This window comes from Pleurodeles waltl, chromosome 1_1 (genome assembly GCF_031143425.1).
Source record: "Pleurodeles waltl isolate 20211129_DDA chromosome 1_1, aPleWal1.hap1.20221129, whole genome shotgun sequence".
Lineage (NCBI taxonomy): Eukaryota > Metazoa > Chordata > Amphibia > Caudata > Salamandridae > Pleurodeles > Pleurodeles waltl.
In genome coordinates, this window is record NC_090436.1 from 60211332 (window position 1) to 60236701 (window position 25370).

A 25370-nucleotide genomic window follows, 5' to 3' on the forward strand; every position below is an offset into this window, starting at 1 on the left:
TAAACATGGACTTCAAAGCATTAAGTAAAATATTGGTGAATAGACTGTTTCCCCGCTTGCTGGTTCTGGTCCATAAAGATAAAAATTGATTTATTCCAATCCGTAGCACTCCCTTAACCTCAGGAGATTGTTTCATATTCTTTACTACCTTATACTGCAAGACCTCTGGAGGCCTCATTTATGTTGGTAGAGCTTGAAAAAGCCTTCGACTGCATACATTAGGACTTCCTATTGAGAGTCAAAGTGAGGATGGGCCTAGGTGGTGCCTGGGTTGGGTGGGTCTCCGTACTCTCCGAGAACCCAACGGCCCAAGTAAAAACAGGCTCCACGATCTCTGATGGCTATGACATATTCAGGGGTACTAGGTAGCGCTGCCCGCTATCCCCCCTGCTCTGCGCCCTGGACATTGAGTCTTTGGCGGGAGAGTAGAGGAAATGGTATAACGATAGATGGCGTAGAACATATTATCTCATTTTATGTGGATGATATCCTCTTTTATTTCTGACACAGCTCTATTGGGACACCAAATGCACTCAGTCCCCTTGAGGACTTCCGAAAAGGATCTGGTCTAAGAGTTAACCGAAACACAATATGTATATTACCCTGCACTCTTGGGGCTCCTCACCCGCCAAATCTCCCACTAGACTTACTATGGTCACCCATCACTTTTAAATATTTATGTATTAAGGTATACCACGACCTGGACAATTTACTGGAAGAAAACTTAGGTGGAGCCCTTTGCTCTCTTAGGGCATGTGTCACCTTTTGGTGATCCTTGTGACTATCAATTATGGCCAGGATATCCATATAAAAAATGGTGATGCTCCCCCGATAATTGCATTTTGTTTTTACCAATCTTCCAGAGAAGATCTCCGTGGCATGGGCTAAACAACTCAATACCCTGTTACGTGACGTGATTTGGGGAGCCACAAAGTATCTTTTGCAGTCCTGCAACGTCCACCAGATGATGGAGGCCTAGGGACTCCGGACTTCAAACTGTACTACTTAGCAGGACAACTACAGTGGGTGGCTAGATGGCTTGACGAAATACAAAGGAGTAACTTTGATCTTATGGGCCTAACACCCCAACAGGGACTCCTATTGGCATGCCTGCTCCTCCCCAAGAGACCCATTCCTCAACCTAGTACCTTACTGTGCTGCTGATGCTGATGTCTGGTGAGGATCCAGAGATCGCTGATGTATGCCCCGGCCCTACTGCTGGTGGAATTACCACACGGGAAACCCACTACCTGTTTCATAGCAACCCAACTCAGTGGCTGGACGGAGGCAGGGCTGATGACAGTGAGAGACTGCTTCGCGTTGGGCCCTCTCATTACGCTGGAAGACTTAATGGACCAGCTTTGCCTTAAGCGCAGTTCTTGAACTATGAGGCATTAGTCAGAGCTTTCGAAGATCTGTGGGGTGCGGAACAAGATGAGCCTTCCCCTCACGCGGTGCTTCAGCTGCTACATTCCATGGGCTCAGCAAGATACCTGGTGATGTGGTTCTACTGCACATTGAGTGACATGGGGCGGAAACCTTTGTTGGCCCTTAGGACGAGGTGGGGTGAGACCCTGGACCATGAGATCACAGATAGACAGTGGAATAGGATAGTGGCTTACCCTAAAAAGATCCCTTGTAATGTGAAACTAAAATATATTGAATTCAGTTATCTCCACATGGCATACCTCACCCCACTTCGACTGCAGCTTATATATGGCGGAGAGTCCTGAGAATGCCCTCAAAGTCGACTACTTGATGCAGACTTTGGTCACGATATGGAGTTGCCCCACACCCCAGGTTTTGTGGGTTGCAGTTCTTCAGCGGCTCCAGGCCACACTAGGTCGCACCCTTCCCTGCATATTGGAAACCTGCCTTTTGGAAGAGTTCCCTAAACCCAAGGCACGCAAAGTGGGCTCCCCCACAGTGGACGTTATTGATAAGTTTTGGTCAGCTTGACCTTCTTTCATTTTCCTTCATGGTTTCTCCCAGTTTCCCCCATCCCTTGACCTTGTATAGCCGTTCAAGTCCTCAATATATGCAGAAGCGCAGAGTATGCCCGGGATTGAACTGGGATACATTTGACTCTTGGAGGACCTGGACAGTACACAGAATGGTTCATACCTGTTAGACCGTTTGCCACAACCTTCATGAATGTTAAAAGACTGTATTTTGAAACTATGTATGCTCATATGAACCAGTTAAGCCTTTATGTGTATTATATATGTGCAATCATGTTTGAATGCTGAGGCATACACCACAACTGGACTGCGGCAATAAACTTTTGCTAACTGTAAGTTTATAAAAATGCTGATAAACATATCTTTTTAAAAAACTATGATCAGAATCAAGTTTTAAAATGCTTCACATTGTGCCACAGTCTGCACTGTGGCTAAATATTCACAGTAAAATCTGACAAAGCTGGTTAAGTTGGTACAGTTATCAGTGGCTATCTTTACTTAATGTCACACTAGTGTGTACCCACCATAGAAGCTAAATCTGTGATACCTTTAACCATGCTGACCTAGAAGTCAGAGGCTTACTTAGGTCTGCAAAGCGGGTAGACAATCGTACAAATATAAGCACTGATTCATTTTTATAAGACGTGCCCTTTAATATATTATTTGTTGCCTATTTAAGATTTAAAACCACACACCCTCAACTGCAGAGCTAATAGGCTAAACACATGATATACACATTACAGTACGAGCTACAAATTGAATTTAAACTCTCACTGTTGCCATGCTTAGATCTATTGTCTGATTCCTCTCTAGGCTCATAATTGTTCCTATTTTGGTAACCCAATTATATTGTATCTCTCGAACCTCTGTCAGGGCACAATTGGATGCACGTCCCAACAGTAGGCACAGGTTTATTACCATCACTGACCATCACTGAATAAGAATGGACTCAGTAAATGGGAGGGGCTTTTTTTGGGCTCACTCACTGGCAGTTGCTATGTCCTTTTAAGTAGGCAAAGAATTTGAAAGAATAAGATTTATATTTTGCACATGCATTTATATTAGATGATGTGGACATTTACGCCATGTAACTGAGTGGTTTCTCAGCTCCAGCATAGTTACAAAGAGCAGGGAGCTGTCTCAGTCAAGATTTAGTGAACCTCTCAGAGACAGATGCTAGCCTCCTCATTTAAATCCTACGTGGGCATACTCTGAATACTCTTTCATGTCTTGCTGGTCATTCAGCATATTTAGCTGTAGGTACAGGGTGGGCAGGGCCCACGTCATTAAGTAGGATCATGCCATTTTTGTACACCATTATAAGAAACTGCAGGATTTTAGCAAATTTTAACTACATTGACCTGTACATCTAGTAATTGCAATAATTGTAAGGCTGAAAAGCCAACATTTACAATCATGAAACACAAAATAGTGTAACTAAAAGCAAAGTAATTGCTGTTGCAGGTACCACATGGTTTTGCTTCTCTACAGACCAAGAGGAAATAAACAAACACTGAAAGGAATTTATAAAATACAACACTCTTAGTGTGAGAATTGCATTTATTTATTAAGACACTCTGCCATGTCCTCAGAAGAAGGTTGAAAGTGTTCAACCAAAAGTGCACATTCAAAAATAATCACTGCAATGAAATCATAATAATCTTGAAAACATGCGCTAAGGATATCCTACTTCAATCTATAAACAGCAATTATATATATATATATATATATATATATATATATATATATATATATATATATATATATATATATTCATGCACAATGCAAACCCGAAAGTAAGTTAAAAATGTATCTCTTTGCCAGCAACAACAGGTCGTGAACCCAGTTGACCGTGAAGAGAGAGCTATTCTCAAGGGGAAAACAGCGGACACCAGCGTCCCAGTTCTGCTCGAGTTAAATCCGTTCCCTGTCAATCTGGTGTCAGTCTCTTATATAGCTTAAACAAGCCAGAGATTAGAATTTTAGAAAACCCCTCTCGTCCTGTAAATTGTTATTCAAAATGCTGGCTCAGGTCAGTTTTGAAAGGAACACGTTGGTACTGGCCAAGATCCCAAGGCGCTTCTCCAAAACTAAACCGTTCCCTGCTGTGCCATAAACATCATCTTAGTACATCCTTATCTCTCTGACTCCCCCATATTATGTCCTAGCCTGTGATGAGAAAGAGCACGCGTAGTGAAAACATGAGCGTGTGAAAACATGAGCGAAAAACATATTGCATGATGTGCACGGAAAAATACCTGCATGGTGTCTGAAGATACGTTACGGGCAAAATGGAGTCTGTAATTAAAATGGATCTGGTGGTCACCAATGTGACGGTGTGCAACTAGTCTAAAAGCATAGTGGAGTCAGTGGTCAAGATGGAGCAGTGATTAAATACAGATATCATTACACTCATGTGAACAGACTATTTGTTTAAGAAGCTGCCATGGCAAGTGGGACCAACCCTCACCCTAAATTCAGCGCTCACGGTACCCAACTCTAGAACCCAGATGCAACTGCTGTGGTACATACACAATTAGAACAATTAGACATTGCCGTGATTGGGGACACAGAAAGAAAACTGTATTTGGAATCAAAATTGCGCACAGCGAATGATAACCAAGTGCCCTTGTACGAGTCACTAAAAACGTAAGTATTAGGGTTAACTGCAGTGATTTAAGTAAAACAACTTTAGACCATATCTTCTCACAGATTGCATCTCTCACTCTGCAGAGCTTCAGCTTACCTGTGGCTCTCTCTACAGATATTCACCATCTACAGAAGGATCAACCTACTGATGGGATGTTAGAAACATGACTGAGAGATTACTCGGGCTGGTTATCTCCCTATTGCTGCAAAGTGACTCTCCCATCCTCTGAGGCAACAGAAACAGCTGCATTGGAGAGTCAGTTGCTCTGATTTATCTGAAATCTATTTGAATAAAGAAATGCTTTACAGAAGCAGCATTTGCATGTGTTATCATTGTAGGGGAAACATCCTTTCTTTGTCTGATGATCATCTATTGGCTTAAAAAAGATTATTTGAATCCCCATTTAATTGGGATACTTATTATTACTAATGACTTATCTGTAGCAGCTTTCTCAGTTTTAGAATTTGTTTTAGCTTTTCTGTCTGGATGCAAGGACTTTGAGTTTTTCATGGAACCGCACTCCACCACAGTTTTTGTGCTTTTGGCTCCCAAACTTGATTTTTCTCTGTTATCAACCCATGAGACACTGAATCTTACAACTGCCCAAACTTAACACTGTGTTCTCCTTCCTCTCATCAGATGAGGAATCCAGAGCCAAAATGGGCTCAAGGGCTGTGGACTTTTTAATAGGTTTGGCTCTTTAAAAAATTTTTTTTAACTGAATCAGAAAGCTCAACATGCCCAGACCATGATGATGACTCTGTCATTGAATGTAATCATTTCTGCCATCCATGACTGTGGATGCCAGTTTTTCCTTGATTTGTATAGCAGGAGTGAGATATAAACCTCTCATGAGAAGTCTCTTAATTTCCTGCGTTTGTGACCGTCTAACAATTTAACAGAGTTTTCTGTAGTGGCTCAATCAATCAATCAGGATTTATAAAGTGCAGCTAATCACCCAATAGGGTATCCAGCCTCCGGGCTTGCAGGTCCCAGAGGCGTAATTGAACAGCCAGGTCTTGAAGACCATTCCGAATTCTGAAAGTGAGGAGATGGTCCGGAGGTGGGTGGGGAGGCTGTTTCAGGTTTTTGCTGCGATGTGAGAGAAGGAGTATCCTGCACTCCTGCTTTGGTAGATGCGGGGAGTATTGGCAAGTGAAAGGCGAGGCAGAGCATAGTCTTCTCGAGGGTTGGTGGAAGTTCAGGTGGTGGTTAATGTACCAATGGAGTTGTCGGAGGTGGGGTGTGATGTGGGTTTGTTGGGGAAGGCCAAGGATGAGTCTGGCTGCGGCGTTCTGTATGGTCTGAAGTCTCTGTAAGAGAGGTATGGGGATTCCTATGTAGAGGGTGTTGCTGTCGTCCAATTGGCTGGTGACGGGGGCCTGTGTCACGGTGCGTCTCTTGTGTAGTGGTAGCCACGTGAAGATCCTACGTAGCATGCGCAAAGTGTGGAAGCAGGCAGAGGAGATCGCGCTGATCTGTCATTTCATTGTGAGCTTGTTGTCAATGATGTTCCCGAGGTTTGGAGGGCGTGGGCATGGGACCTAGGTCTGATGTCCATCAGGAGTCGTTCATGTGTTGCTTCTATTGCTTGATATCAGTAATTCTGTCTTGTCTTTGTTCAGCTGCAGGCAATTGTTCTTCATCCAGTCAGCAATGCTTCTCTTGCATCTGTGGAAGTTGGTTCTGGTGGTGGAGGTCGTCGGTGAGTGAGAGGATGAGTTGGGTGTCATCTGCATAGGAATCTATGTTGAGACCCTGGGATCTGACGATGTTGACCAGCGGGGTCATATATGTGTTGAAGGGCGTGGGGCTCTTCAACAGGATAAGCCCTGGGGTCACTGTAAGTAATCTCCTTGGGTTCGGAGGTGATAGGTGGGAGAAGGATACTCTGGGTTCTTCCTGTGAGGAAGGAGGTGATACATCTGAGCACATCCCCTTGGATGCCGATGTCGTGGAGTCTTTTGATCAGCTTATGGTGGGATACGGTGCCAAAGGTTGCCGAGAGGTCGAGGTGAATCAAAGCTGCCATTTCTCCTTGGTTGAGGAGGGTTCGTATGTCATTGGTGGCTGCAAACAGGGCACTTTTGGTGCTGTGATTGCTGCGGGAGCCCGATTGGGAGGCGTTGAGTAGCTGGTTCTGCTCCAGGTATGTCATGAGTTGCCTGTTGACGATCTTTTCCAGTATTCCTTGGATTTGGAGCAGAGAGATTGGGCAGTAGTTTTTAGGTTCGCTGGGGTCGGCTGAGGGGTTTTTGGGTAGTCGTCTGACTTTGGCATGTTTCCAGGCGTTGGGAAATGTTGCATTGGTGATGGAGGAGTTGAGCAGGGTGGTGAGTTCCAGGCCAATGCTTTAGTTTCCAGGGTTGAAAATGTGGTGCAGGCATGGGTCTGTGGGAGCTCCAGAGTGGGTGGATTTCAGGTTGAGGTGATGTCCTGGTCAGAGAGGATACTGTAGGTAGTCATGGCATTGTTCGTGGCAGTTCCGTTGATGGCGTATCATTCGAGGAAGTCTGTTGGTGTGGGCTGGAGTTCGAAGTTTCTGTAGATAGTTGTAATCATGTGGAAGAAGTGGGAGAGGTTGTTGCACAGCCCCTGTGAGGGCTTGATGTTGTTTTCGCTGGCAGCTGGGTTGGAGAATTCTTTAATGATTTTTAAACGTTCCTTGGTGTTGTTGGAGCTGGTTTCGATGCATGCACGAAGGGCTGTTCGCTGTCTCGTTTTGCTGTTCTGAGTTCCTGGGTGTACCAGCTGGCCTTTTTGGTGGATTCCCTCTGGGTGTTGCTCTTGATGGGGAGGATGCTGTAGGTGTAAATGATTATCCAGGTGTTAAAGTTTTTCACTCCCTGTTCGAGGTTGGTCGAGGAAGAGGGGCTGGAGTTGTCGAGGGTGTCCGCCCAGCTGGTCTCTGAGGTTTTGTTCCACCTCAGGTGGAGGGCACTGGCCATCTTAGGGGTGGAGGAGCAGGGGCTGGAGATGCTAAAGTGGATGATGGAGTGATCAGTGCATGCGAGTTCTGTGACATGGCTGTATTTGATATGGTTGCTGGAGATGGAAATGGTACCCAGTGTGTGCCCTGCAGAGTATGTAGGGTTGTGGACGATCTGGGTCAATCTGAGGCTGCTCATACTGTCGAGGAAGTTCTGCAGTGCAATAACATTTCAGTTGAGACTCCTAAGTTGGATTCACAAAGACTTAGGGCAATTTTGGAACCTTAAAGACAACGTGCGAGGTCTAGTGATCCAGGCTACCCGAAGGCACAAAATGCAAGTAGCAGACACCTCTTCCTGACCATGTCCGCAACCTTGCAGTGTCTTTACTTTGTTCAGGCGTGACCTTTTTATTAAGGAAGAACTTGCTGTCACGCTACAAGCTGTGTTCTTTTACTGTGACTCTACTTCATCGGAAGGGCATTGCTTCAGAGATGCTGATCATTGTCACAACAACTGAGGATGCTACGGCATCAAATAAGGTAAGTTGACGGGTAAGCTTTAGTGCGATTAAGGTTACTTAATTAACTTAACTCAATATAGGAATTGTTTTACCTAAAGGTCACTTATTTATTGGATTCTAGTTTTAAGATAAGATTAGCACAATGGTGAGGTTAAGACTACTCTTTAGAAAAATATGTAAAATTAAGGTTAAAATATTCTGTATTCAAATTGATTAGAGTTAGGTTGAGGGTATTTTAGCATCATTAAAACAGTAGCAGGGTTAGCATAAGGATTAAGATTAGGTAATTCATTAATTCTAATTGATTTAATTTTATTTACAGTGAATATTAGGGTTACATTAGGGCTACACATATAATTCCGTACAGTTAAGTGAAATTTCATTAAATCAGTGTTTATTTATGTGACAAGGTTCAAGGCTAAACTCGCTATATGAAACACAGCAAAATCTGCCAGATTGCTGACTGAGTATCTATGAACAGCTTTTAGGGGTGGATGGACTGAGGGATCATCAGCTATCCCCCCAGCCGCCAGCATCTGTGTTTGTTCTATACTAGTGGTCTCCAGTCGGTCGACCCCCTGGTAGTAGCTTGTGCGGGTATCTGATTATTAACGCTTCTTTCTGAGCATTTATTTATTATCCCTTCAATGTCTTTTAGGGCTGTTATCAGCACTTGTCCGCCCTCACCCAAACCAGCTGCTCAGATTGGCTGAACTGAGCTTAGCTGGGGCGGGCTGAAGAACGTGACATTCTTCCTGAGCTCTGGCACAGTCATGCGCCACCTGCCTTTTCCAGGCTGGCACCGCTCTCCATATCTGCCTTTTGATCCTCGTGTGGGTAAGCGAGCCCCTGGACTAGTAACCACATATTCAGTTAAAGCGGCTCAGTGCAGGCAAGGCCCTTTGATTTTAACCTCGGCTGCCACCGCACTTTACACCTGCCTTCAACGATAAAGTGCAGTGGCAGCCGACATTAAAATCCAACGTCCTTGCCTGCACTGGGCCGCTACCGTGCTTTACGGCGCCTTCCATTGTAAAGCGTGGTGGCAGCCAAGGTTAAAATCAATGAGCCTTGCATGCACTGAGCTGCTTTCACTGACTTACACAAAGGCAGATATAAAGCGCAGTGTGTAGTCAGTGAAAGTGGCTCAGTGCAGTCAAGGCCCTTTGATTTTAACCTCGGTTGCCACCCATACAAATGTGCTGGTGCTCAAAACTCTCCTCTATGGAACAAGGGGCTGCTGCATTTAAATGTGCAAGCACAGAATACTGAGGCAGCATAATCCTGAAGCCATCTCTGGCCTCTTAAGTCCATTTACAGCCACTCTCTGCCCCTTCAGCTCACTCTTGCAGCTTTCTGCTTTCTCCCTTTGTGGCGCTTTTCAGTCTTGCTTTCCTCCAGCTTTCCAATATGTGTATTTTGCTTGCAGTAATTGCCTGATGCAGAAAAATACATGCTGGCCCTCAAAAATAAGTGCCGGTCCCCCCCAACGGCTCAAATTAAGCACTGCACTTGACCACTTTCACTACACTACACTGTGACTACACTACGCATTATATCTGCCTTTGTCAAGTCATTGAATGTGGCCATTTGATTTTAACCTCAGTTGCCACCCAGTGATTATTAATTTGTACATACAAACGTGCTGGTGCTCAAAACTCTCCTCTCTGTAACACTGGGCTGCTGCATTTAAATATTACAGCACAGAATTCAGAGGCAGTGTAACGTAATAGCCATCTCGGGCCTCTTAAATCAATTTACACTCAGTCACTCCCTGCTCCTTCAGCTTACTCTTGCAGCTTTCTGCTGGCTCTCAAAAATAAGTGTTGGTGCCCCCCTACCAGCTCAAAATCAGCACCGCACTGGGCCGCTTTCCCTGACTACACCACGCATTATATCTGCTTTTAAGTCAGTGAAAGTGGCCCAGTACAGGCAAGGCCCTTTGATTTTAACCTCGGCTGCCACCGCACTTTACATCTGCCTACACATAAATAATGACTTCTTCAGAATTGCCCTCTCAGGCTTCTAGATTACACAGTATTAGAGGACATTGAAGGTAATAATGATTTTCTTTTATGTTTGGTAATTGAGCAGCAATACATTGATTATTTCAGTGACATCTATTAATTGAAAGGTCTTGAAGCGTGGTGACAACCCAAATCCAAAGGCATTCCTATCAGTGTTTCTAGGGAACTCTTTAGTATTTTGTTCTAACCACAGTATGGGCTCTAAACAAATGTGCTTTAAAGTCAGTGAAGCTGGGCGTGGGGCGCTCTCGGACAAATGCACGAGTGGCTTGGCCTTCAGTAGCTCACGCAGATTTTCACTGATCAGAAGTAGTTCTCACTGCAGAAAAGGTTGGAGACCCTTTTTCTATACATTTCTCAGAGGAATGTGAATAACGAACACACAAATACTCCTGGAGACATCCAGACTCACTTCTGCACTCACTGTACAATGTGTGGCCGGTACGGACACGTCTTCCAGGGATGCTTTTAGTTCCTAGATGACCGCTGCAAAACGTCATAAGTAAACTTAATGTATTTAATTTAATTAATTTAGGATTAAATTCATCATTATGTAAAAGCCACTTAAATATACTTGTATTTTATGTACTAAAACATGATTTAAATTAGGGTTAGCATCTGCCTTTGTGACCTTTGTTAGGCAGGTCCTCCTCTGCCACTACGCAGTGCTACATATTTTAAACCAGGTTTTTGTTAGTGCACCTATTGGGTGCAGCCATTTAATTGCAATACATATCTCTGCCAGTATCTACTACAGCCACAAATCTATGTCACATTTTGCCTTTTTCTGCTGTTCTTTCAGCAGCTATTGTTTGAATTTCTTAACTGGTATTCTCCCCTTATGAAAGGATGTAATATAGCATTTTCCTTCATCCTCAAAAAACATACGTCTTGAGGCAGGACCATATCATGTTTCAGCATATGCCCACTTTTTTCACCATACACTTCTGTTCAGGTGCATGCTCTCACATCATAAACAGTTCCTTAATAAAATCTGCATATGTTCTTTCTAACAAACTCCACTCTAGTTTTCGTCCTCATCCACCATCCTAACCAAATGCTGCAGCTGTGTAGCCATGTAATACAACTCAAGCGAGTCCACTCCGTCCCAGGTGAGTTTCTGCATTTCTGGCATAATCCTCGTCCCTTCCTTGTCCAAATCAACAAGAGTAGAAGTGGATCCAGTTCTTGAATAGCTGTTTTAGCAAATGACACATTGGCACTGTAAGGACATTGTTGCAGAAGAACCCATCTTTGCCAGTGACGTGTGCGTTGACTGAAAGTGGCAATGTGTTTCCATTTTTGCAGTTCTTCCACTGTCCTGCTCATCGTGTGTGTGTGTGTGTGTGTGTATGTGTGTGTGTGTATATAGATAGATAAATAGATGGATAGATAGATTGATAGATATAGATATAGTTCTTGTGCTGACTGCTCCGCCTGTATCCTTAAATGTCTAAAAAAAAAGGTGTTTCCCAGTCAATTCCCATTTCCTGATGCATTTCACTTAGTAAGGCTGCAAACCCCTCCAAGTGCAAAAACAATATAGATTTTTCCCAATTTGTTCATAATCATGACTTTCTACCAAAACTCTCCAGTTGCCTCAAGAGCAGTGGCGTTACCCTCCTCGGGTCTTGTAAGTATGTCAGCATGTCCTCTGCACATGCAGAGATTACATGTATTGTGGAGCCTGCAAGTCTGTCCGTGTCCCTGAGCATCACCCACAGTTATGTCTGGGTCAGTGAGCAGTACCCTGATGGTTCCATTGAGAATGTTAGTAAGGGAGGCGAGAGGCTGCACCTTTGTCTGTTTCCCCTCACTACTGCCAACTCTGACACCATAATTCCAGTTTTTACCAGTGCCATTGTTCCACATAATTTTTGCTCTCTGCATCCCTGGAAACAGTGCCCATATCCTGTGCATTTCAGTACCTGCTGCATGTATGACCATTTGACTGTATTGAGAGTCTTTTTGATATCCACATTTCCAGTGCATAATGTTCTGAAGAGCACTTAGACCAAGCATAATATGTGTCAAGTGTCTCACATTTAGCTTGATGCTCTCCTGGGGCACCCACCCACGTTGATCACACTCTATTAAGGATCCCACCACTTCTAGCCTCTTGTTTTCCACACCTTTACGAAGTATCTTGATATCTGAAATTATCATAGATGGTGACTGATACAGTCTACTGATTGATAAATCCCTGTCAGGGTTCTTATCAGTGTTGGTGGTATTGGTTTATTTTGGTCCCGAGCTTCACAGATTGCTTCTATTGAATTATTAATGAGCATTTCTGCGAATGTTGATGGTCAGTGTTGAATCCCTCTTCACCCAGGGCTTTTACTCTTCTTCATGTCCTTAATGCTGCCATTAGTTAATGTTCGGCTAAAAAGGACCCTTGCGTTTCAAATTGCTCATCAGTGAGTTTGTGTAGTCGGATCTCCCTCAACTGGGTGCTTACTTATTAACCCTTCGGTGATTGTTTATAGAGTTCAGTCAGATGTTCTCAAAAGACTTTATTGATACTGCTTGTATAGTAGGAGGCCAGTTGGGTTGAACTAAAAGCGGGGCTCAGGCCTCATGGTGCTCAGGCACCTTTGGTCCTCTTCTCCACAGCTCAGGAGAGACAGGTGCATAGGTGTCTTCGGGTATTGGGTTTTCCTTACCAGAGCGGTCGCAGTAGAGGGGGGCTGCGTGCAGAGGCTGCAGGTGTCGTCGGGGAGTCCAGGAGGGGTGAAACCACAATGGACTCAGACTCTGGAGGACTGGGGAACATTGTTTACACTGGTGATCCACTTCAATTTTGATCGGAGACAGCGGGTGCAGTGGTGGCTTCAGGTGTCTGATTTTGGTGGTCCCGGAGGCTTCAGAGTCCCTTCTTTTGAAGTTTGCTGGAGAACATGTCCGCTGTCCACTTGAGGTTTTGAGTCTTTATGGAAGGCAGGCAGTCCTCACGGGATTCTAGAGTAACTGCTGCTAGACAAATTGATTTTGGTGCAGATTTTGACGAGCGTTGCAGTCAAGCCGGTGAGGTTGGTACCAGGTCAGCTGCTTCTTTTCTCCTCTTCTGCGGCTCTTCTGTGCCCTTGTTCTTCTTAGGTCATCAGGATCTGCTTTTCTGGTGCCAGGGGCTCCCCTCAATACTGCACTTAGGGCTGCTAGAGGTGTGTAGGGTAGTTGCCTATGGGCTACTGACCCTTTGGGTCGCTACTCCCCCTATATGACCACTTCCTGTGGGAATTGAGCATAATCCTGTCCCATAATTCCTAGGTATGCCATCACAAAGATGGTCTACTCTGACATTTTGTGTCCACCTCGTAGTAGCCCACCTTAGGGGTGGTACTAGCCTGGAGATGGCGCACCTACCTGACTAGCTATTTTTCCCACCTGTTCAGGTGCCAAGTTGGCTCTGTAGAGGGGGAGTGGCTTATTTTCCTGTGAGGGGAACCAGATTTGCATTTCAAAGGTGGCAGCCCTTTGAGGCTTGCTGCCTTAGGAAGGCTAATCAGCAGGTCACCCTATGGGAGGGGGGGTGGTACACCCTCTCCTGAACAGGCTATTGTTCTGGGCCTCCAGAGAGCAGAAGGCTCTTACCATAGGGGGCCTGAACCGTGTCTCGGGTGTCAGGCTGGCAGAAACCAGTCAACAAGCACACCAGAGGCTGGTAGGATTTCAGGGGGCACCTCTAAGGTGTCCTCTGGGTGCATATATTGGTAAATCCAACACTGGTATCAGTGTAGGTTCACCAATAGGGAATGTTTGATACCAAACATCCCTATCTTCAGTAACGCCATCATGAAGCTGACCAATGCCCAGCTCATGCATTTAAAATGGCTTCCATGGAGACATACTATGTCTGGGAATTGACAAAGACATAGCAGGGGCATACCTGCTCTTGCAAATACGCCCTCACATATAGTATAATGCACTCTGCCTTAGGGCTGTAAGGCCTGCTGTAGGGGTGACTTACATATATCGCATGCAGTGTTAGTGGTCATGGCACACAGGTTGTGTGCCATGTCTTGTTTTCACTTTTGTCCGCACCAAGACAAGCAGCCTACAATGGCACCCTGTCGTGTGCTTGGTGAGGGGTCCCTTAGGGTGGCACAATTCATGCTGCATCCCTTACAGACCCTCTTTAGCACCTGAGGCCCCAGTTACCAGGGGTTCCATTTATTAGAGACTTACAGAGGGTGCCAAAGGATTTGCCAATTGGGGAAACAATTGTCCAGTTTAGGGAAAGAGATCTGGCACTGGGGACCTGGGTAACAGGAACCCAGTGCACTTTCAGTCTAAATCACATCAGATACCAGGCAAAAAGTGGGGGCTAACCATGTCATAAAGAGGCACTTTACTACAGTACCACATTAAAAGACCCCTATTCTGTTGCACAGTATGAAGTTGTGCCCCAGTCGTTTTTTAAATATGGTTCTATGATGCACCTAAGGTTGGTTCTAAGTGCCCCATCCTGTGGCACCTCTGGTGCAGGGTGGATGGCCAAGATCTCTATCGGTCCCCACCATATGTGACTTGCAGTGGGGAATGACCAAATCAAACAGGAAAGTGCAGCACATCGTAATCTATTTTTTGGGATAGGTCGTCTTTCATGTTGCTGCTCCAGTCACTTATCTAATAACCCTGTTCTCTCCATCACAGTCCTGAAAGCTTCTGACATTCCCAGTTTTATTTTACCCATTGGAGGAGTGTCTGTCTCTTTGGCTGTCCAAAATACAGTTCCTGTCCTCCGCTAGTGCCATGGAAACAGTGATATGTAGCATCTCAAGCAGCCAATGTCTCATGGAAAAAACTTTCATCATCTACATTTGGAGCGTGCGCATTAACAATCTGTATTGGTTTTTTTTCTCCATTTAATAGCAGATGTATTTGTATGAATCGTCCCCGGGTCATATTAAAGTGTTGGAATTGGAACAGTATCCTAGTTGCCACCTATGTTGTAAATATACCACTTAAAAGGTCTGACCTTGCCATCTCTTGGCCCAGCTTCTCCTTTTCCTCAGCTACAAGATGCTTTTATGCAGAAGCACCATTCTAAGTTTATCCTCTTAAAATAAGAAAGGATAAAGTATTCTAGAGTTCAGTATTGCATGGAGGGTTGCTGCCTAAAAGTGTTCTGCCGATATCTCCTGCCCTGCCCAGTTTTTAACTGCAACCTTTGTCTTTTCACTTCCTACTGCTTTTGAGTACAATCTTGTTACTGTGGTTGTAGAAGCTTTTATTGTGTGATTATTCAAAGTCTTTACAAACAAAGGGAAATCGTCCCCAATAAAAGAAAATATGCAATAGTTTGTAATTTGTATTTAGGTAAAAAACTTGTATCAAAGCAACAATGATCGGTTGAAATTTCACTAAAACGTTAAAAACTATGATGTGTGTTAACATTTTAAAAATATCAGAAAGAATAACACTGCAAATCATCAGTTTTTTTCTGATAATACAATCATTCCCCCGAAAGAGACAGGTGCGGACAGTGCAAATGGGATGTGCAAAATCTCATGCATTAGGATTTCCAGAAGCCGGTGCAGAGAAAAATTCAAGCAGGTAGCAAAGCATGCCATAGCACCTTATGTGCTTACTTTCTAAGTAATACATTATATTGCCAGAGGAATAGCATACTATCAACAAAAATGGCCTGTACATGTCCTCTAGTATGACCACTAATCCACAACAGGCTAAGTGTTCACGGAGAAATAATCCTAGCATCATGCGTAAGCCAGTCTAGCCACACGCAAGAAGATAAAACGACATCAATAGGGCAAAAAGGTGACGAATTGCTAACGTCCATTTTGCAACATGCAGAAATTATGGATTAAATACTGTTTCACCCTTCAGTTTTTGTGGAGTGATAATAAGTCTAGCAGTCTTAATGCTTTCGTCCAACAGCTTTTTTTAGCTGGTAAATGTAAATTCCAAATCTGGCCAGGACAGATGGCTCCTTCAAGGTGAAAACAAGATTCCTAGCCTCATTACAAGTTCATGGCTTAAAAAGGGGTTTTAATAAAGTGCGACATGCATTCATCAGTGCCGGGCAGCAGTATAACGGGTGATTAAATGACTCAATTTTATTTCCACAAAGCCTGCAGTTGACAGTCATGGAAAGGGAGTGCCATTTTGGATTTGTCTCTTTAATTTTTAGGGCCAACAACCTTGTAGCCATGATTTGTGTCAAGCAGGCTTTCCCAATCGGCCACTTTAAATACGGCTGTGCAGAAGGAAGGTACGGGCATTTATCATAGGATGATGTAACTGCTGCTAACACAGGTGTGCTATTCAAGTTTGCCAAATCAGTTGTCATAGAGTGTTTTTTTCTGGTTTTTCATCATGGTTTTAAGGGCGGTATGTGAGAGAACCAAACTATTTAGTGCTATCTGATCTCTTTGAAGGGAGTCAAGTGCTTTGGTTAATTACTGCTACCAAGGGTTCGTTTTTGAGTCAAAGATAGGAATTTCAATGTATTGTGCGGAGCCGTGCAAATCCTATAAAAGTATTTTGAAAAGCTCCCATATTGGTTCACGTCTGTCCTTCCAGGCCACGCTCCAGTCTTATCAAACACCCTCTCGTGTATTGAGGTAGCTTGAACACTCTTTAGGCTTTGACTTGCAGTTTTTCCACTGTTTTGGTGAATTGCCCGGGAAGGCTTCATGGCCATAATTTAGCACCGGTAGAATGGATGCCCTGAGCACTCGTATAGGCACTGAGGAGGGGCTTTCTATTAAATTGTTGAGTTTGCATACTCTTGTAATTATCAGTCCAGCCTTTGCTTTGAGATGCCAGAGATTAATTTTAGAGTTTCTGTTTGCTGTCAGCCACACTCCTAAGTAATTGTACAATTTGGTCCAACTAATCTTAACGGGGCCCATGTTCCTATGATGATTCAGTTTTTTTGGCATCCTCGCAAAAGTTATTACTTTTTGAAGCCCGATTCTGGAAAGATCTAACAAAACAATATCATCTGCATATTGTAGCAGAATGACTTTGAGGTTCCCAATTTTTGGCGGATTCAAGTTAGCGCATTTTAAAGCCAGGGACATATCTGCTGTATTCAAATTGAAGTGGAGCAAGGACACAGCATTGCTTTAGGACATTATGGGCCTCATTCTGACCCTGGCGGTCTATGACCGCCAGGGTGGAGGCCGGGGGTAGCACCGCCAACAGGCTGGCGGTGCTACATGGGCAATTCTGACCGCAGCGGTAAAGCCGCGGTCAGAAAAGGGCAACCGGCGGTTTCCCGCCGGTTTACCCCTGCCCAAAGGAATCCTCCATGGCGGCGCTGCTTGCAGCGCCGCCATGGGGATTCCACCCCCTTCCCGCCAACCTGGTTCTGGCGGTTTTCACCGCCACAACCTGGCTGGCGGGAATGGGTGTCGCATGGGCACTGCAGGGGCCCCCTAGCAGGGCCCCACATAGATTTTCAGTGTCTGCGTGGCAGACACTGAAAATCGTGACGGGTGCAACTGCACCCGTCGCACCCCTTCCACTCCGCCGGCTCCATTCGGAGCCGGCATCCTCATGGAAGGGGGTTTCCCGCTGGGCGGGCGGGCGGCCTTCTGGCGGTCGCCCGCCCGCCCAGCGGGAAACTCAGAATACCCGCGGCGGTCTTTTGACCGTGCAACGGTATTCTGCCGGTTCCAGCCAGGCCGGCGGCTTCCGCCGCCGGCCGGGGTCAGAATGACCCCCTATGTGTGGGGACTTTCCTGCTTACAGCAGTTTGTGACAGCTTGACCCTCACCCAAGTTGATGTGTTGAGTGAGACTATAGCCCTCAGCAAGTTAATGCCCGAGCCTTATAGCTTTCTCCATAAATGTTTTCTACCCACAAGTCAAATGCGGCGAAATAGTCCACGAAGCAGGCATAAAGAGTGGGTGACTTCTTGCTGGAGGCTTGATATATTAGATAGGAGAGGGCAGCTATGTTATCTATAGTTGCAGAATTCACCCTAAAGCCTTTTTGGCAAAACTGAACTATCTTGTTAGCTTTCACACAGTTTTCTAGCTCTTTTAATAGAACAGAGTAAAACACCTTGGCTTTGATGTCCAGGAGGGTGATGAGGCGGTAATTGGCTGGGTCCTGCCTGTCCCCTTTCCTGTATATTCGGTGTAAGATAGAGCCCCTCCTGCTATTGGGTACCTCCTGCATTTCCAGGCATGTGCGATATAGTGTTGAAAGTGTTGTTGACCACAACTCAGTGTAGTTCCTGAAGACTTGTGCAGGGATACCATTAGGGCCTGGAGCACCTGTTGCCCTGATACTGTGCAAAGTAGTTGAGATATCCCTGGCAGTAGGTGCTAGCTCGTGTTCCAATTGCATTGCGTGCTGGATTTGTCCCAAGAGCAGACAGAGGTGGCAGTATTGGCTTCATACAGCTTATTTGCATGATGTATCCAGTTACATTCATTAATCATATTGGTTTGGACGCATTCTTGACTCATCCTATTTTTAATATACCTCCATAGCTCTGCCTAGTTAAGCTTAGCCAGCAGTGAATAAATATGTAGTCACTCCTTATCTACCTGTTTACGTTTTAGAGACCAGAGCAATTACTCATGTTGTTTGGATGGAACCTGCATCTTTAACAGTAGCTCCAATTTGAATGAAGGAATTTTTGTTTGGTGGCACAATTTTTGCAACCCATGGATGCTTTGCTTGCTCTCCATTATGGGGCCCACCGGGGGGCGGCTTACTGAAGGCATCTGAGAGGATAATGTGGGGCTAAGATTCTGGAAGACACAGTTAATAATTTCTGGCCAATTACTCTGCAAGTTTTCGCCCGTCTGAGACATGAGAGAGGAGCCCCTGGTGGCTTTCCAGATTTTCAGTCTTTTTGAAGAGATTGGCCCCCATTTTATTCACTTTATTAGATGTAATTTTTCATAACCTTTTGAAGTCCCCAGTGTCTTCTGGCTATCCAGGCAAATTAAGTTCATGTTCAGCTCTGTGCGGAGACGTAAGTGATCGCTTGTTTCTGTATGAGGAATTTCAAGCGCTTGATGATTTCATCCGAGGCAAAGATGTAATCTCCCCCTGGAAGGTTTTTGGATATTTTTGTGCCTGAAAGTTCTTTTCAAGTGTGTGCTGAATATAGGTGAGGCAATGTTTAGCAAAAAGGCGTTAAACCAGCTTGGTTGCTGGTCATACTGGATGGAAGTCCACTGCCCACAAGTACCTAAGGTTAAAATTGCCACAGATGATGATGTTATAGCCAGCATGATCGCATAACACTGCATCTAGGGTTTCGGCTAATTGAAGCATCCTCTCAACCCTCCCAGGACCAAAGAAATTAAAGTAAAGATTGATTAATAAAGTCTTTATCCAGAGGTCTTTAGTTTTTAAGCCTTCCATCGTATTTGATTTCATCATATCGTCCTGGGCTGCAACTTGTTTTTACTTTTAAGTCCAAGCCGCTGTTAAAATATATCGAAAGGCCGCCAGATGGCCTTCCAAAGATGTTTCTTTTTATTGCTGAATGATGCGCTTTGTGGAGGCTAGGGATTGCCTAAGGATTTGTTAGCCAAGTTTTGTGGAAGCAAAGTATGTCACTACCCATAAAAAACTGATTGATTGATTGAAACAATTTTAAGGAGACTAGTCAGCCCAGTGACGTTCCATGACAACATTTGTAGGTGACGTTTTCTTTGTGGTGCTTGATTGCAGATGCTAAGAACAATTCTGTGAGTTGCAGGATAAGGCAGATGGTAGTCATCCTCAATCTGTTGTGCTATTTGCTTCGCTAGATTCTAAAGGGACTCTCCTGGTTAACTCCATGGAGCTTAAGACCTAGAAATGCACATTTTATTTTTGGACCAGTTTGATTTAGAGCGCCCCCCCCCCCCCCCCCCCCCTTTAAGGAGGCTCTTACGTGCAAGCTTTCAAGTTTAAAGATTAGTTTGTATTTTCAATGGAAGAGGGTAGTTAGGAGGCCTCGTTTTGGAGATCTCTGTACCCCATTAGTCCCAGATTGACTAGTTTGCTGCAATTTTTTCAACCAATGCGAGAGTACATAATGACATTATTGTTGATTCTCAACCTTTATTGTACTCTGGTAGTACTTTAACTGCTACACTCTGAATATCTTCCGATTTTATATTGATCAGCTTTGGTAGTGCCTTAAAAAGCCGTAGCAAGTTGGAACGATTCAGGATGTCGTGGCTGCCTTCTGTTTGAGTACCAGCGTGTTAAGCATTGAATCACAAGCCAGTTCACTGGGCACGTCAACATTGTTTATGTGAGTGTCTTTCAGTTACTCAAGGTGGAACCCATCTGCACCACCATGATTGGCTCCCATGAATGTTGAAACTGATGGTGTTTGTAATTTGGTCTCTTGGGACCTAGCTCAGGAGCTACTTGAGTTGGGCGATACTGGCTGTAGGCAAGGCAGTCGAAATGTTGCTAAATTATGGTGTCCTGATTGTGTAGAGAACCAAGGCGCACTGAGCTTAGAGGATGCAATGACAGTGTTATGTGCACTGATCAAGCCGACTTATGGTCTTTTTTGGTGCTTGATGAAGGCTGTGGTTCTGGCACTTGGGATGCGTTCTGATATTCTGAGTCCCTCTTGCCCATGTTCCTACCCTTGAAGATGGGATATACATTTGTTGCGTTACGGTCCTCTGACCTTTGATCCTTTGAGTACTGATTTGCAGTTGTTCTTTTGCAGCTTTTGGGTGATTAGTTATTGTATCCTACTGGGGGAATGATAGGGGGCCTCAAGGGCGCAATTAATGTTAAAGGTGCCAAGCCACCCGGGCTTGCTGTAGTGGTGACTGTGGACACCGGAATCCGATTTGATGATGCAAATTCAAGCAGTTGCTGCCTGGCAGTAGCTGGAGTATGGAGAGATAGTTTCCATTGCAAAATAATAGAGGTCAATATTTCCGGCAAGGTAGATAGTTTTTTGACAATTGGGAGGCAGACACATGTCAGTGTATCAGTACTGGCTGTGCTGGTGCTGATACTAAGCCCTCTTTGTTCCAGAGCAGTAAGTTTAGCCTCCATCTTAGTAATAGATGTAGATAAGTCTTGTGTCGGATCCGATTGCATCTTTAACTTATCCGATTGCCGGGTAAGCGCATTTATTGTGGCGACCAAAGTCACAATATTCGAAATCAGTTGATTGCTCTGGCCACAATCAGATTGAGAAACTGGTGGATCTGTGCTATGCCGGCCACTCGTTCAGTCCATGTGGCTAAGGTCGTGGGCAGAATGGGGCTGGGCATGTTCTTGAAAAAGATCTACGCTGTTTGCATTGCTAAAGTCCACCTCGCCACAGTTAACAACACTGAATTTAGCCTGAGCAAAAGATTGAGGCCCCATTAAGTCCGCCACAGGGCCAACTGGGTCAACTAGTTCTGCCGGTGCTAGATTTCAACATTAGCACCCTCTGAGGGGGTACTGTGCCCTTTGATTTATGAGGTTGGACCAGTGAGTCTATTGAGGTATTTATGGCATCAGGGGGTGCCCGTTTCTCCTGCAACTTTAGATGAACAAAAGAGGAAAAAAGGCTAAGAGTGCCTGTCATGCTGATGATATCCGTGCACTTTTGTGACCGTTCCTCAAAGTTTGATGAAAAGTCAGGCGAATGCTCTGCTACCATACAGTCTGTGAGACTTTTAGATGATATTTCTATATTTGTGCTGTCCCCCGGCTGTATGGCACCGTTGTTTGTTTGCTCAAAGAGTACTGATGATGGTAAGTTGGTGGCCCTCATAATGCTTCAGATGGTTATAGAACCAACAGGGGGTTGCCACGGTACTAGGTCTGAGAATACATTTGGGTTTTTGCTATAGAAGTCCAAAATTGATATTGATGCTGGTGCTGCATTTATTGTTTTGACACTTTTTGGAATATCATTGGACTTGCTTCCATGCACTGTAACAGGTGGCCGCAACAGACTGAGGTCCGCTGTGCAAAGAGCACCTTTGTGCCGGCCGGTGGGCCTGAGGCCCTTGCGACCCTTGAGCTTCGAGCCATTTGAGGCGTTAAGGACTCTGCTCGTATGCTCCCCTGATCTACTTTCGCCTTTGTGACGCTGGTAGGCTGCATGCTGTTGAGATGCTCTCTCCTCCTTGTCATTATCCTTAGTCACTAGTGAAAATAAAATAAATTGAGTATCCTCCAGTCAGCTGAGTGTGTATTTGATAAAGTTGTTAGCTTCCTTACTTTATTCGCCAGGCCTTTGGACGCCGCTAGTGTTGGACCATGCACCACAAATCCACCAAGGGTGGGCCGAGAAGATGCTGTAGACATCCGTAAGCAAATCTTAATAGGCATCGTCGGTAAGCGTTACTTTTATAACCTTGGTGATGTGCTTAAGGCAGTGCAGGGCACTGGTAGCGAGGAGAGGCCACTGTTAGCCAGACAGAGGAGGTGGGGCAAAAGTAGAAGCTGGAGCGAGGCTCGCCAGACCCCCGCAAGCTGCACCCAGCACTAGCCAGACTGCTTCTGCAGGGCTCTGCGGCACACACTTAGCAGTGGCTGCCTACAGCCACTGAGCTCTGCCCTTTTGGTCACCAAAGACACCCAAAGTTCCAGGGGCTCATGGACACTGGAGAGGGGGGGAGTTGTCTTCAGGGGGTGCTTCCGGGGTGGGGGCACAGTACACCCCATGCGCTGTGCCCCACCTTGTCCAACCTCACACTTCCCCAGGGCTTTCCAGTTGCCTCACCGCCACAGGATTGTTCCCAATCCTGCTCCTGTGCTAGCAAGGTTGGAGCAGCGTCCTCGAGCAAAACAGGTGGCCTCAGCAGGACTGGTGTCAGCAGGGCCAGCGGCATACTGCCAGGAGCTCTCTGAGGGTACTCGGCGGTCCACGGGTTTGCAGAAGGCGTTCAGTTGGTCCCCCAGGTGGGACTCCCTGCGTAGGGTGTCGCGTAGGCTCTCATTATCCTAATGAGACTACAGGATTTTTGGGCGGCAGGATCGTTCGCAGTGTGGGGGACTAAGTCTGACCCACAGTGAAAGACCCTTGTCACCCCAAATCCGGGTTATGCTCCGGCTAACTAGCAGTACCTCATCTCTCCCAAAGGGAAGAGACAATTGGGCAGCCGAGCGCATGACATCTTAGTGCTTCCCAGGGAAGTCGTGGTCACTCAGGTCACAACCAGTTCTCTCGTACAAAGTGCGGTATATAAATGACAAAGGCAGTTTGAGTTTTAAAGATTGGTTTAATAAAATGACTGCATTTTAGATAACAAGGCGTGAGCCGCAATAACCAGAACCATACAACACAGTAAGATTGAAATAGTAACGAGGATAGTGAAACATAAAAATAAGGCTACCATATTGTAACTAAATTATGTTCTCTCTAAGTTATATTTTGAGCACAGCATGTGAAGCTCTGAGCCTGCCTTTCTGGTTTCCCCGGGAGGACATCAACCCTCATACCTGAGCAAAGGCCTGTGATCTGGATCAGCATCTGCAACAGGGCAGTCAGCATCTAGTTGTGGGTTCCTGGTCGGAATCTCCCTCTTACTGTACCGGGACTAGAAAGTGTTTTTATAACTAACACACCGGTGTTCTACCCTACATAAGGATGTGTACTGTCTACGAACCATAAAGACTAAACTTCTATCACATCTATCGGCAATTTACCAGACTGTATCCTTGACTGAAGCACAGAGCAAGCAAAAATGTATTGTTTGAGAACACAGTGCTGAAGTAAGCTAAACAGTGTGATAGAAGGAAATAAAACAAGACCGCGAAACTGGTTATTGTAAAATAACAGTGCGAGACTAAATAAAATGCATGTAGGGCAAAGTGCACGGAGGCCTAATACGTTAAGCTAACGCGCATAAAGCTACATTAAAAATGGCTACACTACACCCTCCTCTTGTCGGTAGAAAGTGGTTGAAGCCAAAGCTAAAAATGCCTTAAGCCAAAATATAATTAAAACCTTATCAAATTTCAACAAGTTAAGTGGACACCAAAGCATATTAATCCTCAATTTAAAAAATGAGCATGCGGCAAAATGCAGAATTTCAAATCACAATGTCAATTTAAAATAAATTCAATTCGAAAAAGTGGTCATGGAAAGCAGCAGAGTCTCCACTTCGGCAGATGGCAAAACCGGAAAATCCACGCCAAAGACTATTAGGGAGCAGGTGTGTTCCAAAGCCCCAGTGTCAACCAAGGCGGCATTCCGTGCAGAGCCTGTAAACGAGTTAATATCTCGTAATTAGCTTCTCGAAGCAAACGCAGCCGCAGGGCGCATGTCTGGTAATGAGCCCTCATCGGGAACATCAACAGATCAGCATCAACCACTGGGGGGCGCTGCTGTGAGAGACAGACGTCTAGTGCATGTTTAAAAGAGCACCAATGGCACCGAAACATGGGCTGCACACAATCCAAAACCTGTCTGAATGACAGAGACCAGTCACACCCCAAATGTTCCAGGAGTGTTGCTCCAAAGTGCTGCATCATGCGTTCACGACACAGCTGCGCTGATGGGAGCGCCCACATTCGTCCTTGTTGCGACGGGACAGCCATTGCGGAAAAACAACAGCAACAGCAAAATGCCAGCTTATAAAGCCAAAGTTATCGGAAATTCCCCAAAAATGCTTCCGAAAATTGAATGAATAGCCGAAGGTATTAAATCGAATATGGAAGAGAAGGTGTGAACGAAACCAAAACCAACGGCTTTGAAAAAATGTGCTAATCCAGCCGTGCTGGACGCATTCAATATACGTCCCACGAGTTCACCAAAGTGGCTCGGAAAGTTAGTATTTAACAAGGACTGTATTTCCGCTGACGACCTTGCCACCTGAAGTGCATAGGTCTCGCGTGCAGATGTAAGGGCCACATGCTTCTGAAACAATAAAGCCTTCAGTCTACTTAAGTTGTCGAAATTCACCTTGGAAGTAGCAATGTGAGGCCAAATATCTGCTACCTCCCTAATTTTAGTGGGGGGAAACAACACACTCCCGCAGCAAGTAATGACCTTAGTGACCAAAACAACGTAAACTATTCCGGCCCGCATGCCACAACAGTCTTCACTATTGAGGAGGACGTAGCTGCCGTTTGAAAGCACCTGGAATGTGCGTTTAATCAAGGGGACCGGAACTCCCTTCAGAAAGCACGCAAAGTTCGCCACCGAGGCATTACACGCCCCATGCAAGGACAGCTGCTTACAAATTATCGAATGGCTGACTGAAGTCTCGCATTCACTACCGCTAAGAAAGACTTCTTTCATACCATTGAGACATTTGTAAAAGAAGGGAAGCTCCCACACCTCATGGATGTAACTATCTCCCAACTTCTCATATCTGC

The 25370-nt window shown here is 45.1% G+C and overlaps 1 protein-coding gene across 1 annotated transcript in view; it reads left to right on the top strand.

Annotated features, from left to right (window-relative positions):
- FANCG (FA complementation group G) overlaps positions 1-25370 on the top strand; it is a 176787-nt gene that overhangs the window by 69649 nt on the left and 81768 nt on the right. The window lies entirely within an intron of this gene.